The sequence below is a fragment of the Rattus norvegicus genome, chromosome 4, assembly GCF_036323735.1.
Source record: "Rattus norvegicus strain BN/NHsdMcwi chromosome 4, GRCr8, whole genome shotgun sequence".
In the NCBI taxonomy this organism is placed as follows: domain Eukaryota; kingdom Metazoa; phylum Chordata; class Mammalia; order Rodentia; family Muridae; genus Rattus; species Rattus norvegicus.
Genome location: NC_086022.1, coordinates 161,634,019 through 161,652,330, shown reverse-complemented (window position 1 = coordinate 161,652,330; position 18,312 = coordinate 161,634,019).

Sequence of the window (18,312 nt, the reverse complement as noted above, 5' to 3'; positions counted from 1 at the left end):
TTGAATCCCCATCTATGTTTGTCTCCTTTGGACATAGAAAGAAAAGTTACTTCTGGTGCAAAGGCTAAACATCAGGGTGTGGCATTTTGGTCCCTTTTCCGTTTTGTTTGTTTGTTCGTTAATTTTAGTGCAAAGTTGTATTCATTGTACTTGAAGACCTCCTCTCCCACTTCTTTGAGACAGTCAGTAAACAGAAGTTGGAGCCGCAGTTGGGTTTTTTCTGTTTTTTGTTTTTGTTTTTGTTTGTTGTTGTTTTTTTTTTTTGCACAATTATAATTGACAGGTAATGAAGCTACTTGTTAAAATATCTGCCTTTTTTTTTTAAGAGAAAAGATCAGAACAGGGCTGCTTTGAAGAATTGTCGTACACAGGTTCTGCCTTGTTTCACAGTATGAGGGTTAAAGATGGAGAACTATCTAAGGGTCTCTTACCTTTCGTTTTCTTTTTGTTCTGTTTATTATTATTTTTCGCTGCTAAGAAGCTAAGATCGTTCATCCCCATTCACATTAACAGTGCCTAGCTGTAATGTTTCACGGTGTGCTGCTATCTTAGAAACACTGTTATAATATATTATTTTACTGCTTAAATTTCAAGTCCCGAAGTAGATGGTTGAGAAATGAGTTCTTTGTACTGGAAACGCTTTTCCTCTCCTGGTCTTCTGGGTTGGGTTTTGTTTGGTTTCGTTTTATTCCTTTTCTTTTGTGCTTCTTCATTTCCAGGTTTTCTTTCCTCCTCTGATCACATTCTTCAAAGAGAGTTTCTTTACCTCAGGTTTACTGGACAGAGAAAAAAAAACAATAATGATAACCATGTACTTTTTTTTCCATAATACCTCACAGCCATACAGTTTCTGTTTGGAAGGCCGCTGGCATGAGGCACAGGACAGGCAGAAAGTGGGAGCTCTGCGTCCTTCTAGGTAGAAGGCAGGAGAGATTTGACCCAAGGGTCTCAGGCCAGGAGTCTTTTCTTTCTGTCTCAAAGGTCACCAGGCTCCTGTTTGACTCAGGCTCCCTCCTTATGATAAAAGACAATGCTGAAGGGCTCCTCTACCCAATGCCGGATACTCAGCAAGCACAGGCAGTGGGCTAGGTCAGCTTGATTTGCATGCATGCACGAGGGTCAGCAATGAAGAATTCTGGCAAACAGCTGGGAGACCTTCCCCTATCTCATAGCACATTCAGAAACAGGACTTTCCTCTTGGTGGGGTCCCTTCATCATGAACATTGGCCAGTTTCCCTCTCCTTGGCATTGACACCCCAACTTCGGATGGTCTCCGAAGTCTTCCTAGGACTGAGTCTGTGGTGCACATGGATGGTATTCGTTTCTCCTTCTCTTGTCCTCTACAGTCTATGGTGGCCAGCAAGTGCTGTGCTTGGCCAGGGTGTCTGTGTGTGGTGTTGATTGGCTTCAGGTTTTGGATCCCATTGAGTAGGCAAGGTAGGAGGCACAGGTTGAATGAGTCTGGAATGCAAGTTGAAAGAAGGGAGAGGCTGTTTCTGTGGTCTCACATCGATTTAGGAAGGATCAGGACTTGGTGAATTAGCATGACCCTAAAATTCTAGGGGCTTTGTGTTGGGACAGTGGGTGATAGTTTGGAAAGTTTGAGAGCGGAAAAGGGAGCAGCCTGCTACTAGCCAGTGCTTATCCGGAGCTTGCGTTGCACAGCACACGTCTGGTCCTTAAGGAACCCCACGGAACTTGACAGGCACACTCCCTTGAGTGCCTGATGAGTGAGTTTTGAGTTCAACAGGAACATTGAATGGAGGAAGCGGACCCACAAGGGGAGAAGCAGGTTTCTATCTGCCCCTCCACCCCTCTTACCTAGAACCTGAGACACTTCCTGTTTGCCATCCTCAGAGCCTAATGAGACTAGTCCTATAGAGTGGTCATTCTGCCTGCTCCTCACTTACACAGAGGAAGGGATCCCTTGGTGACCAATACCTTCTGCTTAGATCTGGGTCTCCTTGGTAGTATTTCTGTTCCAGAGGGGCATAAATGGCCCCGTGGATTTCAGTTTGCTCTCCCCAACCTCCACATCCTATAGAAGGGGTTGCAGATTCTGGTCTTTTTCTGCCTTGTTAATGATCTCTTGTTTTTAATTTGTCATTGTTGTTTGTTGTTTTGGTTTTTTTTTTCCCCTCCATCAGTGGGGGGCTAAGTTGTTCCCCCAGCCTGCCAAATTTTGATCCTCCCCTGTTTTGACCAAATCCTAGGGGAAAGAAACCCTAGCATGCCAAAAATAATCTGCTAAGCATAAGGAGATTCGTGATGGTTCCTAAGAGCCAGGCAACCTGCGAATGGTGAGCTGGGACAGCTTGTAGAGGCTGCTTTCTTTGGAACTGTCTCCAGGACACCATGGGAAAGCAGGGCATGTCTTGCAGGCAGCTAGCTTTAAGGTGCATGCCTACCAAGACAGTCTCCTCTCTAGCAGCCAGGTTGGAGGGGTACATGTAGCACCCCCGATCCCAGGATAAGTGACCCTTCAGAGGAAGCTTAATAGCTTTCCTATTGTCTAGCTCTTTGGGGACCTACCAGACTGTGCCTTGAGAGCTATAGGACCAACAGGCTAAGATGGGGTGGTTTACACATAGAGGGCAGGGGAGCTTCGTCTCCGTGGGGTATGGGGACAAGGCAGGGAGGACCACACTTGTACCTTATGTCCTGGACAGTAAACTGATGGTGTTGGTAGCAATCAGAAGTCTAAGTAAGCCAGCTGACTTCTAAGCCCAAAGGATACCCCCTTGCTTACCTTAGACAGCCCAACTTTGGGAATAGCTTTAAAAGGGAAATTAATACTGAGACAGTGAAGTCCCCTTAAGCCGACAAGCCCTCCATAGGTACACACTGCACACAGGCTTTCTCAGTGCAGACTCCGAGTGGTTGTGAACAGCTGCAGCGTGCTTATCTGTCTGTACGGAATAGGGTAGGAAGCCCCAGGAGGCGCTAAACTTCCTTATACCGCGTGGCTTTTGATGATTCTGGATTCCTGACGGCACAAAGGAGTCCTTGAGGCAGAACGAGTGCTACTCTGCTTTTAACCATGTCAGGGCTATGAGACCCGTTCTTGGCTCTGGTTTTTAAGAAGCCATCAACACACACACACACACACACACACACACACACACACACTTGATGGAGCTGCAGTAACGTTCCTTTGCCTGCAACCCTCTTGTGGGGGAAAAGTGCCTTACTGACTTACAGTAGCCACTCAATTTCAACAGGTGCCTATCTTTGACAAAAAAAAAAGAAAAAGAAAAAAAAACATTAAAATGTCTCTTAATTTTCATTGGCTGTCATTCTTTTGCTGATCATCTTGTATGTCCCCAGCAAGTCACCGGGCCATCGAATTATCTCCATGTCGTTGTTCATTATCCTTCTGCCGTGTACCTCAGATCTATCAGTTATGATCTCTTGTCTTGGATTTTTTTTTTCTTTCTTTTTGTTAAATTTGCTTTAAGAGTGCGATGCCATATCAAGTCAACATTGTTCTCTCACGGTGTACTCTATAACAGGTGTGGGTGGGGTTTATGGTTGGGATACTAGGAAAGGCTAAAGTAGCAGGATCGGCGTGAATAAGAAAGAAAAGGTCTTTAGGAAATCTGGGGGGAAGCACATTGTATTGACCATACAATGCTGATGTGACGTAGCCGTTAAGTGTCAAGTGATCTTTAAAAAAAAAAAAAACAGCAACAACCATAACTTGTTCTGACTAGTTTGGACTCGGATTTGAAGATGGATTGGAAAGAGGTTTTGAATGCAATTAGGTTATGCTATTTGGACAATAAACTCACCTTGACCTACAATGTCTGGCTGTCGTTGACTTATTTCTAGACTGCTAGTCCTCAGACAAGAACATATCCGTCCTGAGTCAGAACTCTTATTGGCAACAGTTGGTAACCACGTAAGACTGAAATCCTAAGTCAGAAGCGAACCCGAATCCGTGTTCTGCAATGTAGTTGACTTTTTCCCTTCTCGACCACGGATATAGCCAGATGGGAGTGGAGATACCTGCAAGTGTATTCGTGAGGTGGCTGAGGTAGCAATGTCATGACTGGGCTTCCAGAACAGCCCCTGTCTTTTGACAAGTACTCCCTCTCTTGCCTGTGAGTGAGTGGCTCCTGGTACACTTACCAGAAACCCACTGTGCTGTCTCCAGATTCAGGGTTGTCACTAGGGACCCCACCCTTAGCCAGGTGAGGAACATGAGCCTCATGTTTATCTCTCGTGTGAGGTATGTTCCTCCAATGCCTAAGAGTCCCTGGACCAGGAATTACAGATGGTTGTGAGCCACCATGTAGGTGCTGAGAACCAATCCAGAGAAGCCAGAGATCTTAACCTCTGAGCAATCTCTTCAGACACATTTTTTCCATCTTTATTAACTTGAGTATTTCTTATTTACATTTCAAATGTTATTCCCTTTCCCCATTTCCAGGCCAACATCCCCTTAACCCCTCCGCCTCCCCTTCTATATGGGTGTCCCCTCCTCACCCTCCCCCCATTACCGCCCTCCCCCCAACAATCACATTCACTGGGGGTTCAGTCTTAGCAGGACCCAGGGCTTCCCCTTCCACTGGTGCTCTTACTAGGATATTCATTGCTACCTATGAGGTCAGAGTCCAGGGTCAGTCCATGTATAGTCTTTAGGTAGTGGCTTAGTCCCTGGAAGCTCTAGTTGCTTGGCATTGTTGTTCATATGGGGTCTCAAGCCCCTTCAGCTCTTCCAGTCCTTTCTCTGATTCCTTCAACGGGGGTCCCGTTCTCAGTTCAGTGGTTTGCTGCTGGCATTCGCCTATGTATTTTCAGTATTCTTGCTGTGTCTCTCAGGAGAGATCTACATCCGGTTCCTGTCAGCCTGCACTTGTTTGCTTCATCCATCTTATCTAGTTTGGTGGCTGTATATGTATGGGCCACAGGTGGGGCAGGCTCTGAATGGGTGTTCCTTCTGCCTCTGTTCTAAACTTTGCCTCTCTATTCCCTGCCAAGGGTGTTCTTGTTCCCCTTTTAAAGAAGGAGTGAAGCATGGCAATTTGGTCATCCTTCTTGAGTTTCATGTGTTGTGTGCATCTAAGGTAATTAGAGCATTTGGGCTAATATCCACTTATCAGTGAGTGCATACCATGTGTGTTTTTCTGTAATTGGGTTACCTCACTCAGGATGATATTTTCCAGTTCCACCCATTTGCCTATGAATTTCATAAAGTCATTGTTTTTGATAGCTGAGTAATATTCCATTGTGTAGATGTACCACATTTTCTGTATCCATTCCTCTGTTGAAGGGCATCTGGGTTCTTTCCAGCTTCTGGCTATAATAAGGCTGCTATGAACACAGTGGAGCATGCAGACACATATTTTTATATTTCTCTCTTTTTTTGGTGTGTGTGTGTGTGTGTGTTGAGTTAGGGTGTCTTACTACTTAGCCCTGACTGCCCTGAAACTCACAATATAGACCAAGCTGGCTTCAAACTCACAGAGATTTACCTACCTCTGCCTCCCCAATACTGGGGATTAAAGGTTTGTGCACCACAAAGAGCTTACTTTTGTGTTTCAAACAACTTTCCTGAGACCCAAACATCCATGAGTACATAGGAGTAGCAACAAATAAGAACTTCAGTTAGCTTAGCAGTGATGTTCCTCACATCCTTTTGTGAAGCAAGCGTCCAAATGTCAGGCCATATATCTTTCAGCCCTGGCTGGGGAAGGACAACAGCAAAAATGTTGTTGAGAGGGGTGGAGAGATGGCTTCACAACTGAGAGTGTTTGTTGCTCTTCCAGAAGACCCGGTTCAATTACGTGTACCCAAATCGGGTGGCTCACAACTGTAACTCTAGTTCCTGGGATCCGATGCCCTCTTTTGCCTCTTATGGCTGTGGAGACACTGCACATCCACAGGTGTGCACATAAAGAGAAGCTAAAGGTAAGACACACACAATGCTGTTGACAGTGGCCCTGAGTTGAGAACCCAGGGCCTACATCTGATCTTCAGGAAACACAATGAAAGCACCACAGCTCTGTGGCTGAAGAACTTTGTGAGGAGACAAAGCACACAGGCTTGCAGGCAAATGCATAGAGGCAGATCAGCAACTGTGACTGAATGTGGTAAGATCAGAGCTGGTGTTGAGAGAGGAGCAGGGCTCGTGCCATGGAGAATGGACAGGTTTCTCCGGCAAGTGAACTGAAGACAACTCTTGTTAGGATGTGCGCGTACTTTGGAAACAGTAAAGTAGACCTTGACTTTTCTCCAAAACTAAAGAGATGAAAAGTAATTGCTTTTTTAAGGGACGGGGCAGGTACTCAAATAGGCAACCTGCAAAGCACACACAGCACAAGAGACTTTAAACTCCATAAACGTGTGTGGCCCTGAGAAGTGGGATGAACTCAGCCACAGACACTGACTCAGGGCAACCAGCGACCTGATTTCTTGGCAGGCCTGAAGGTATAGGCTGGAAATTTCCGCATAAATGACTGGTGACTTTTATGTTCTGGGCTTTGAGGGCATTTCTGGAGGTGGTAATTGGTCAGATGCTTCTAGATGTTCAGAGGCTTGAGCCACCATAATTGGCTGCCAGGAAAAAGAGTCCAACAGTATGGCTTACCTTTCGGCCCTGTATTTCCCTGTTGTCACCTCATTAGCCTTCCAAAGCTTTGCTTACTGAAAACACTGCTCTTCATTTCCCTGAGAATCACAAGTTATCTGCAGCTCCTCAGACTGAAAAGTCCAGTGATGTCCACAAGGGGATGCTGGTGTCACAGATGGAACCAGTTTGCAAAGCCAATAGCATGGGTCTATCTAAAGACCCATGGGGGATGGGGGGTTGGGGAGCACCCTGCAAAAACCCATATCAGGCCTGTCTCATGTATTAGCAATGACTCTTCCTCACTGGGACCCCTCATGGGCCCACAGTCACTCCCTTTGGACTAGCTGGGACCTTGTTTCGTGCTCTTCGGTGTCTAGGCCAGAGGCGGCACCTAGAGAGGTGGCAGACGGATCCAGCCTGCCCAAAGTGAGAAGGACTCCTATAATCTCTAAAATAGGATGAGAGATCTCTTGTATAAAAGTCAAGATCTTAGCAACTCATTGGGGATCTAAGTCATGGAGACCCCAGGGCTTCAAGGCAGGGAGGACTGTAGTAGGGAGTACCTTTTCCCCCTACCTCTACCTGCCTCACCCTCCCAGCCCTTCTCGCTCTCCTCCTCCTGCTTCTACCCACCCCCCACATCCCACACTTCACCTCTGACCCCCCACCATTCCTCTGTAGCCTAGGCTCTGTCCTCTCCTCCTGCTGTGTAGCAGCATTGCTCCAAGGTCTGCAGAAGCTATCTGAATCTCAGCACAGTTCTAGCCCATCCCGCTCTCCTCCCAGAAAACAAGAGACCCCAAGGAAGCTTTTGTTTATTGCTCTAGGGTTTTAGTCAGATGACCTAGGGGCAAGGCCAGAGTTTTGAAATTCTCTGTGGGCCTCATAAATAAGAGTAAGGTAATACAAGACACTATGCATTATTAAGCATGACCTTTTCCCGTTTTTATTTGCTGGGGGAGGGGTGTTTTTCTATTTTATGTGTATAAGAGTTTTGCCTGCGGCTGGGGATTTAGCTCAGTGGTTAGAGCGCTTGCCTAGGAAGCGCAAGGCCCTGGGTTCGGTCCCCAGCTCCGAAAAAAAAAGGACCAAAAAAAAAATAATAATAATAATATATTTAAAAGGGGGCTGGGGATTTAGCTCAGTGGTAGAGCGCTTACCTAGGAAGCGCAAGGCCCTGGGTTCGGTCCCCAGCTCCGAAAAAAAGAACCAAAAAAAAAAAAAAAAAAAAAAAAGAGTTTTGCCTGCGTGTATGTATGTGCACTACATGTGTGCCCAGTGTCTGAGGAGGTAAGAGGGCATCAGATTCCCCCAGGACTGGAGTTATAGATGGTTGTGAGCTGTGAAGTGGGTATTGGGAACCTCACTCTGGTCCTCGGCAAGAGCAACAAGTGCTCTCCAAGTCTGAGCCAACTCTCCAGCCCCTCGAGGGTCATTTTCTTTTTCCTATGAGATTTTTAGATTTGGGTACAGTTTGTTTGTTTTTGTTGTTTTTTGTTTTGTTAACTGCAAATCTGCTGGGCAAGGTAACTCCTGGAGGCAGAAGTAGGAAGATACCCTTGAGTTCAAGGTTAGCCTGGTGCACATTGGGAGCCCTGGGGCCAGCCAGGGCTGAATAGCAGCATGGGCAGGGTGTGTGTGTGCGGTTTGGCCTGAGAGATTGCTCAAGGTCAAAACTATGACTATCCCGAACTCTTTCACTAGGATGACTGCAGGCACAGACCTTTCACTGCACAGATGAGGGCGGGTTACAGAGGGAGAAATTGGCTGGGAACTCCTCAATCAACCAATGAGTCTTTGATGGCTACATTGTGGGCGACCAGGTCCCTGTACACTTTGATCTTGTGGCTAGGGGCAGCGCCAGACAAGAAGTCACAGGCCCCACTGTATTTGTAGAGAACATAGAAGCTCCAGTATCCAGCCTGCTCTGGAATCCTAGCCAGGGAGCTGAAAGATCCCCACTCGACATCCGTGCAGCCATTTCTTAAGAATGAAAATCTTTTAAGCTGGCCCCTGCTTAGCCCCTAGGTGTTAGACAATAGACCAGAAAGTACAGAAAGCACATTCCCACCCACTCTCTAGGAAGCTGCCCAACCACAAGAACAGATGGTATAGATCATATTGTTCTCAGAACTGCAGGCAGGAAACATCTCCGGGAAGCTGACCGACCGCTATAGATTGTGCTGCAGGACGGAAAACATTTGTCAAGTCAGATGTCCTTGGTACTGACATAGCTGTGCTGACATAGCTATGGCCTCGTCCTGGGAACTCCAGGAGAGAAACATCTGCCAAATCAGATATCCTTGGTCCTTGTCCTGGGAACCCCAGGACAGGAAAACACATATCAAGTCAGACATCCTTGGTACTGAAATGGCTGCGCTGATTATGGTTGTGGTCTTGTCCTGGGAACTCCAGGACAGGAAACATCTGCCCAGTCAGATATCCGTGACACTAAAATAGCTGAGCTAATGAAGCTGTGTGACTATATAAACTGTACATTTCTGCTGTTCAGGGCCCTTCACATCCTGCGTGAGGACCGTGTCGAGCCCCAGTGCGCTGGTATCCCGAGTAAACCTCTTGCTTTTGCATCAAGATGTGAGTTCCGCGTGTTCGTGGGGTGGTGGGTGTCCTCAGGATTGGAGTGAGAATCTCCTCAGTCTGAGGGTCTTTCAGAGCCATGGGGACAGTTGCCTGGTGACTCGCAGTAAACTCAGGTCCGTTTCTTTATTTGTGAAACAAAGCTCAAAACTGATTGTACTTTCCTCCAAGAGTGTTGTCAGAATGAAGTGAGTTGATTCATGGAAGGGCGTAGAGCCCGCATTTGCTATCATCCTGGGCTAAAACAGAGGGTGGGGGGGAAGGCGCCTAACTCTGTCTTTTTAAAAAGATCATTTTATAGACAGGTACCTATGCTTCCAACATATGATGTCAAGATAGGGGACTTTGAGATAACCACCAGCGGAGTGTCTTTGGAACGTAAAGAAACATTTACAAACTGAAGGGGTCGCTCACTTGTAGATCTTATGCCTGGTATACACGGGCTCTAGGTTCTAGCTCCAGTCCTGAAGACTGGGCACGGTGGCACATTTAACCTCAGGACTGCACAGGCAGAGGCGGGGGGATCTGTGTGAGTTCCAGGCCAGCCGGGGCTACACAGAGAAACCCTGTCTCAGAAACAAAGAAGAAGAAGATATCCTGTTCACAGTCAGTCCTCAGACCCTTCTGGTGAGTGTGACTCCATTTTGGAGCTAAGCAGATTAAGAATCACCTGGCTCACTTGGGTAGATGTAACCAGGTCTCTATCAGTTACTTTCCTTGTTACATCAATAAAATACCCGGCAGTCACACGGGGGAGGGATTCATGAGGCTCATGCTGAAGGACTCCTAGTTCTTACTGAAGTGTAAGAGCTATTAAGAGGCTTGGCCAGGGGGTTGGGTTAGCTCAGTGGTAGAGCACTTGCCTAGGAAGCACAAAGGCCCTGGGTTCGGTCCCCAGCTCCGAAAAAAAGAACCAAAAAAAAAAAAAAAAAAAGGCTTGGCCTGACTCTGTGCCCCATCTACTGTGAGAATGAAGACCGTTCTCAGCAATCAGACTGTCAACATTCCAGAAAATGTGGACATCACTCTGAAGGGTGCACAGCCATTGTGAAGGGCCCCAGGGGAACTCTGAGGAGGGACTTCAGTCACATCAATGTAGAGCTGAGTCGTCTTGGAAAGAAAAAGAAAAGGCTCCGTGTTGACAAGTGGTGGGGTAACAGAAAGAACTGGCCACTGTCAGAACCACCTGCGGTCATGTTCAGAACATGATCTAGGGTGTGACAATGGGCTTCTGTTACAAGATGAGGTCTGTGTGTGCTCACTTCCCTATCAACGTCAGGAGAATGGATCTTTGGTTGAAATCTGAAATTTCTTGGGTGAAAAATGAGGACAGGTGCTACTTGTTCTGTTTCTCAAGCCCAGAAGGATGAATTCATCCTTGAAGGAAATGATAATTGAACTTGTTTCAAATTCAGCAAGCCACAACAGTTAAAAACAAGGATATCAGAAAGTTTTTGGATGCCATCTGTGTCTGAGAAGGGAATCATGCAGCAGGCTGATGAGTGAGATCTAAGTTTCCTAGCTCCAGAAACAAGATCCTGATCACAGGACAATTTGGGCTCTTGGGGACAATAAAAGACACACACACACACACACACACACATATATACATATACATATACACACACACACATATATACATATACATATACACATACACATATACATATACATATACACATCATATACATATACATATACATATACATATACATATACATATACATATACATATACATATACATATACATATACATATACATATACATATACATATACATATACGGAGAGAGAGAGAGAGGATTGGCCTGGTAGAAAGTAGGTAGGTTATGGTGTTCCTATGGAAGGACCCTTGAGGCTTTTGCCAGCTTTACACCCACCACCTCAGGTCAAGATTAGGCCAAGTACCGGCTTCCTGCCTCGAGTCAAGGCTAAACCAAGTTCTATTCTCCACCTACAGTTCTCGGAAGGAGCAGGGACATTCTTGAAAAACCACAGAATGTACTGACAACTGATAGTCACCAGGCTGTCTGGTCCAAGAGACATTCGAATGCATGTCATATGCTTGCTAGCCAATAGATTCAAAGGTCATATGCTTAGCCAATAAGTTTAACTGCAACCTTGCTTATGTAACCTGTACCCCTAAAAAGAATAAAAACTGCTTGCTATAGCCATCTGGGGTCACCTTCTAGTCACTGGCCACGAGAGGCTGATTGAGGGTTGACCCCAACACGCTGGAAAAATAAACCTCTTGCGTTTGCATCGGGCTCCATTCTCGTGTCTCACTTGGGGGTTCTCCCAGTAGTTAAGACTCACTTTGAACATTACAGTGCTACAGAAGCTGTTAGGACCAGGAGGAGCTTGGGCGGCTTGTTTATATCTTGGTGGGTCAGAGAACTCCTTCAGGGCCCATCCCCAACAACTTCCTTCTGCTAGCTAAGGCACATTTCCCAGAGGTTCCTAAAGCAGCGTCACCAGCTTGGTGCTTCAATACCCACGAACCCATGGGTAGACCCAACTATAACAGCCTCTGCTCAGAGAAAGGAGGTGAACAGGGACAGTTCAGTGGTTCTGTTCTTTCTGAGGACCCAAGTTCAATTCCCAGCATCTGCATCCCATCTGGCAACTCTCAACCACCTCTAACTCCAGCTCCAGAGCACCAGTGCCCACTCTTCTGGCCTTTGCTGGCAACTATGTACATGCACCATGAACACATGAAAAAGAGTGTGGTAACAGGATCTAAAGAGGGGTGAGCTTCTCCCTGTTGTTTTTATATGCAAATAGCTGAGAGAAATAGAGTATTTGTATTTTCATACAAACAAGGTTCTCTTGTCAGCTATTATCTTGTAAATACTATAATGCTGTAAGTTTAATATTATACGCTTATATTTCTTCTGAAATAAATGACTTCATGAAAGTCAAATGTTTGGATAAATTAAAGGAAAATGTCTTCATAACAAAAAAAAAAAAAAAAGAAAAAGAAAAGAGTGTGGTAGCAAACACTTTTAATCTCAGCACCCAGAGACAATGGTAGGCAGATCTCTGTGGGTTTCATGCCATCCAGAACTACACTGTCAGATTCTGCCTCAAAAGCAAACAAAACAAAACACCACCACCACCACCACCACCACCACCACCACAGCAACAATAAAACACCCCACATCTCTGAACTAAGGAGATAACTCAGACAAAAAAGTGTTTGCCACCAAAAATTAAGGACCGGAGTTTGATGCATAGATCCCACATTTTTTTTTTTTTTTTTGGTTCTTTTTTTCGGAGCTGGGGACCAAACCCAGGGCCTTGCGCTTCCTAGGCAAGCGCTCTACCACTGAGCTAAATCCCCAACCCCTGATCCCACATTTTTTTAAAAAGCCCAGCATCGTGGTACACACTTGTGATCCACATGTTGAGAAGGCAGGGGCAGGCGGGTCTTCAGAGCTCACAGGCCAGACAGCATAGTCTAGCTGGAGAGCTCCAGAGACATAACCTATCTCAAAAACCAACAAGAGGCTGGAGAGATGGCTCAGTGGTTAAGAGCATTGACTGCTCTTCCAAAAGACCTGGGTTCAGTTCCCAGCACCCACGTGACAGCTCAAAACCAACTGTAACTCCAGTTCCAGGGGATCTGACATTCTTTTCTGTCCTCTTCCGGCACCAGGTATGAACATGCTGTACAGATATACATACAGGCAACACACACACACACACACACACACACACACACACACACACAAAGACACACTAAAATGATTTTTTAAGGCAGAAGGCTCCTGAGGAATGACAACCAAGGTTGACCTGTGGCCAATTCCACATCGATGCTCACACACACACACACACACACACACACACACACACAAATAAAATGATTTTTTAAGGCAGAAGGCTCCTGAGGAATGACAACCAAGGTTGACCTGTGGCCAATTCCACATGGATGCTCACACACCTTACACACACACACACTCACTCACCCCAACATATATGCTTTTCTCATCTTTCCTGTGACATTCCCTTCCTCCCTCTCTCAGCTCAGGGTCTCTCTCCAGACTCAGGAACTTCTCACTGAGTCTCTAGATCTGGAATTCTGGCGAGATCCAGGAGGCAGGAAGGACAGCCTTTTCCTGGACCCTTTCTGGTCACCTTCCCTATAGCAAGGCGTGGAGGAGGTCCCCTAAATGTAGTGAAATCTAGTGGAGGAAAGCACAGGCAACCACTCAGCATCACATTCTCTTGTGGAAACAACAAGCTGAGTCTGGCGATGCTGAATGTGTTACAACCACCCTGAAAATGTGGGTGATATGACCTCTGGGTCTACGGGCATTTCCGTTCATGGTCAGGCCAGCATGGCCTTCTGGAGATGGTCAGCAGCATAGTGAAACATCCAAACTCCTCAGATTCTCTCTTTTAATAATGATCCTTAAAAAATGCCTCTGATATCAGGGGCTAGGAGGATTGCTCATCTGGTCAAGTGCTTGCCATGCAAGTCTCTGAGGATCCAAGTTCAAGTCCCAGGTTCCCTTGTAATCTTGGTGCTGACCTGAGGTGTTGGATCCCTGTGGCTTCCCAATCTAACCTAACCGGACAAACTCCAGGGCAGTGAAATTCAATCTTGAAAACCAAGGTAGTGGGCTCTTGACGAGGCATGCCCATGGCTGATGTCTGACTTCTTCCCCTCATGCCTATTCAGTTTCTGATTGCAGACTTTCATTTTTAGGGTAGTACAGGCTTAAGTCCAATGCACATAGCATAAACCCAGAAAACTCTCTGAAATCAAAAATACCGGAAACCCCCAAACGTGAGGCAACCTGCACCACCTTAGAATGTTTCAAATATTACACATTTAAAAACACTCACAGGGGTGGGGATTTAGCTCAGTGGTAGAGCACTTGCCTAGCAAGCGCAAGGCCCTGGGTTTGGTCCCCAGCTCCGAAAAAAAAAGAAAAGGAAAAAAAAATAAAAACACTCACTCCAATTTTCCAAGTCACTGTAAATTTCAGATAAAGGGACCGTGGAATATTTGTTTTTTCTATACCATTACCTATGGTCTTACTTGACTCCCCCCACCCCCTCAAAATCTTTCTAGATATTAGTGCTTAGAAGACCAGAGTTTTGGGAACTAAAATTTTTTTTTTAAATATAAGTTTCGTTTTTGTTTTGTTTTGTTTTTGAGACAGGTGCTCAAGTCATCCTCAAATTCACTTTGTACCAAGGATGACCTTGAACTTCTGAACCCTCCTGCTTCTGCCTCCTCAATACCTGGTTTATGTGGTGTTGGGAATTGAACTCAGTTCTTTATGCATCCTAGACAAGCAGTATACCATCTGAACTACATTCCCAGCCTAAATGTCTTTCCTAAAGCATTTTACCAGGCCTGTGTTGCCTTCCTGGTCAATAGCCCCACAGCTTGATGCCTACCTGGAAAATTATTAACTCTGTCACACATTTATATACTATCTAGTGATGCTGAGATGGAGAATTGGGGTGTTGTAAGGGGAGAAGGGGCATGCTTAAACTGTAAGAACCAGCTTTGAATTCCATGGCTAACAGACCCTGTTGGTTTGGGCTTTGAGTCTCTTGTGCCTTTTAAGGTAGGAGAGCTTGCTGGGTTATCGGGAGGATTAAAGGAGACAGTCTTTGTCAAGTTTGGACACAGAAAATGTCCCCAAGAAGCCAGATGTGGTATCACATGCATTCCGTTCCAGTACTCAGGAGGCAGATCTCTGTGAGTTCAAGGTTAGCCTGGTCTACATAAGAGGTCCAGGCCAGCCAGAGTTGCAAGAGTGAGACAAACAGAAAAAGAAATGAGGAATTAAAAAAGAAAGGAGAAAAAAGGAAGGAAGAAAAACTTTTCCACGGTTCAGCCGACCTTAAACCTACGCATGAAGCATGGGCTTAATTTTCCTTAACAGTTGTCATAAACACAAACACTATTTTCCCCAAAAGTGAGGCTGGACAGGGAGTGAAGAAGACATTTCACATTCTTGGCAGAGACTACTGATAAAGTAAGCCAATCCGGTCAGCACTTAGGGCTTTCATAAGACCCCTCCACGCCGCTGCTATTGCTTCCGAACTGCAACAAACCTGACCTGGAAAAGAGTTCTCCCCCTCCCCCGCAAAATGACAGGCTAAATGGCAAGGCATGAAAAAGGATTACTGGATACACGTCTTCAAATAATAGAGAGGTGCCCAGAAGCACGTCGGGCGGAGAAGGCTGCCTTCAACTGTCCATCAGCGAAGAGGTTGGCAGTTATGAGCATCATCAGGAGCTCCCCGTAACAGATGTCAGGTGTTGGCAGACCGACTGGCGAAGCCAATCCTCCTCCGCCCCCAGCTACCAAGCTGATGAACTGGGCACAGTGGGCCTGGCAGGCCCCTCTCGCTTGGATCATTGGCTGCATTATTATTTCTCAGTGGCTGCATAAAACAGATGGTTTGCCGTGTAGTCTTGATTTTCTGTTGCTTCCAGGAGCCTATTCTCCCCTCGGGGTCCAGCATGTAATCGGTTATGACAGTGGCGGTGCATGAAAGTCCCTGCCGGTAAATCCAAGCGTCTCCCTCTTTTAATGCCGGTATAAACCATAAACCACCACAGCCTCCGACTCCAGAAACCTGAAAAGGTTTGCCCGCGCAGCACAGTGACAGATAACTCGCTCTATCACAGGGTCTCAGATCCCTGGCCCGGGAAAGCCCCTAGTCGTCTACACTTGGATGGCAACTGTTCCTTTTGTTGCTTGTTTTGGGTGAAGAATGTCTTCCTAGGTACCCGGAACTCTGAACTAGCTAGGTGGTCTTCAACCTGAGATTTCCTGCCCCAGACTCTGGAAAGCTAGGGTTACAGGCAGGTTTCACTCTGTCTTCTCTCCTGTTAGACTTAGGGTCCTGTTTGTACTCTGATTGAGTCCTCTAGTTTAGCAGATTTTTTAAAAAAAAATTGGTATACAAACATTGCACCTATTTGTGGGGGTAACAGAGCTTTCTGGATTTGCTGTGTAATGATAGGTCATGACCATTAGCCTGAAATTTGTACTTCTACCCATCAACTACTTTAGATTCCATATATTCTGGTGACTCTCCAATAACGTTTCCATTTAGATTCATTAAATGACTCAATTTAAAAGCTGTGACGTGTCTGCCACATAAACATGAGTACCTGAGTTTGATCCCTAGCAACCATGGGAAAGGTAAGCCAAGGATGACCCTGACCTTCTGACCTCCCTGCCCCAGCCTATGTATGGTGCATGCTTCAAATCCCAGGGCTGGGGTTAGGGGTGGAGATAGGAGGATTCCCTGGGGCTTGTTAGCCAGCCAGTCTAGATGAACCATGAGGCTTCAAGGTCACTGAGAAAACCTTTTTCAATAAATAAAGTGGAGGGATCTCGATGGTGGTGTATATTTTTAATCTCAGCGCCCCAGGAGGCAAACCTAGGTCTTTGAATGTGATCCCTTGCCAGAGCAGCCATGTTGCTGGATTAAAATTCCTCTCTACAGGGTGATCCACTGGGAATAAAGTTTGAGGATATCTAAACTAGCCCTGTGCTGACTAGCTTTGTGAGGCTAGACAACTGCCTTAGTTTCTTTTGAAGCCACAGTTCTGACCTCTGTACTGAACATAAGGAAGCCTACCTGGGCTGTCTCCCTCTCAATTGCTACAAGGTAAAATGCAATGATACATGGTACATGATTTTTTTTTTTTTGAGCTGGAAACCGAACCCAGGGCCTTGCACTTGCTAGGCAAGCGCTCTACCACTGAGCCAAATCCCCAACCCCTGGTACATGATTTTGAATCTCAAACATTCTATCTCTTATCTAAAATATAATAAAATATAAGATATATCTTAATATAAAATATAAATATAAATAAAATATAATCACAACACATAGAATGTTAAGTGCAAGGATTTAGCTAAGAATACAAGAAGACAACACATCCAACATTAATGCTTGGGCCTATAGTTAAACAGCCTGCCTAGCAAGAATATATACATTATGATGATGAGGATGAGGATGAGGATGAGGATGAGGATGAGGATGATGATGATGATGATGATGATGATGTCATTGTCATCATCGTCTTCATCTTCATAAGCACCAAAACCAAAATCAAGTTGGGAAAGAAGGAGTTTATTTTGCTTGTATTTCCACATCTTAGTGTATCATTGAAGAAGTCAGAACAGGAACTCAAATAAGGCAGGAACCAGAAGGCAGGAGCTGAGGCAGAGGGCATGGAGGAGTGCTGCTTATGGGCTTGCTCGGAGTGGCTTTCTCAGTCCAAGAATAGCACCAGTCCTATAATGGGCTGGGACCTCCCCAGTAAATCACTAATTTTAAAGCAGTGTCCTACAGAAAGACATTATAGAGGAATTTTCTTGATTGCGATTCACTTCTGTGGTGTTTTGAATATGCTCGGTCCATGGGAAGTGGCACTATTAGGAGGTGTGGTCTTGTTGGGTTTTGAGGGCCCCTAGTGCTCAAGCTCCACCCGGTGAGGAAGAGTCAGTCTCCTTCTGAAAGCCTTTAGATGAAGATGTAGAACGCTCTCGACCCCTCCTGTACCATGCCTGGATGCTGCCATGCTTCCTGCTTTGATGATAATGGACTAAACCTCTGAAACTGTAAGCCAGCTCCAATTAAATGCTTACCTTTATACAAGTTGATATGACCATGGTGTCTGTATTCATCAGTGTTCTCAAGAGTTACAGAATTTATGTAATGTCTCTATAAATTAAGAGAAATTATTGAAATGACTTACAGTCTACAGTCTAACTAGCCCAACAATGGTCAGCCATAAATGGGAAGTCCAAGAATCCAGAATCCAGTAGTTGCTCAGTCCCACAAGGATAGACCAGTTTCATCTGGTCTTCAGTAGAAGCTGGAATGCAGAATAAATAGACTCCAACAGATATGCTGGTAAGTAAGCACAGGCAGGCAGAGAAGGAAGAAGCCTTCCTTCTTCCATTGTCCTTCTGTAAGCCTCCAGCAGAAGGTGTGGTCCAGATTAAAGATGTGTATCACCATGCCTGGACCTAAACTGCTCTTGGGACTTGCTCTGCCCTAGACAGGCCTTGAACTCAGAGATCTGTATCCTAGGATTAAAGGTCCATATCACCTTGCCTGGGCCTAAGCTTTTCATGGCCACTATGCTT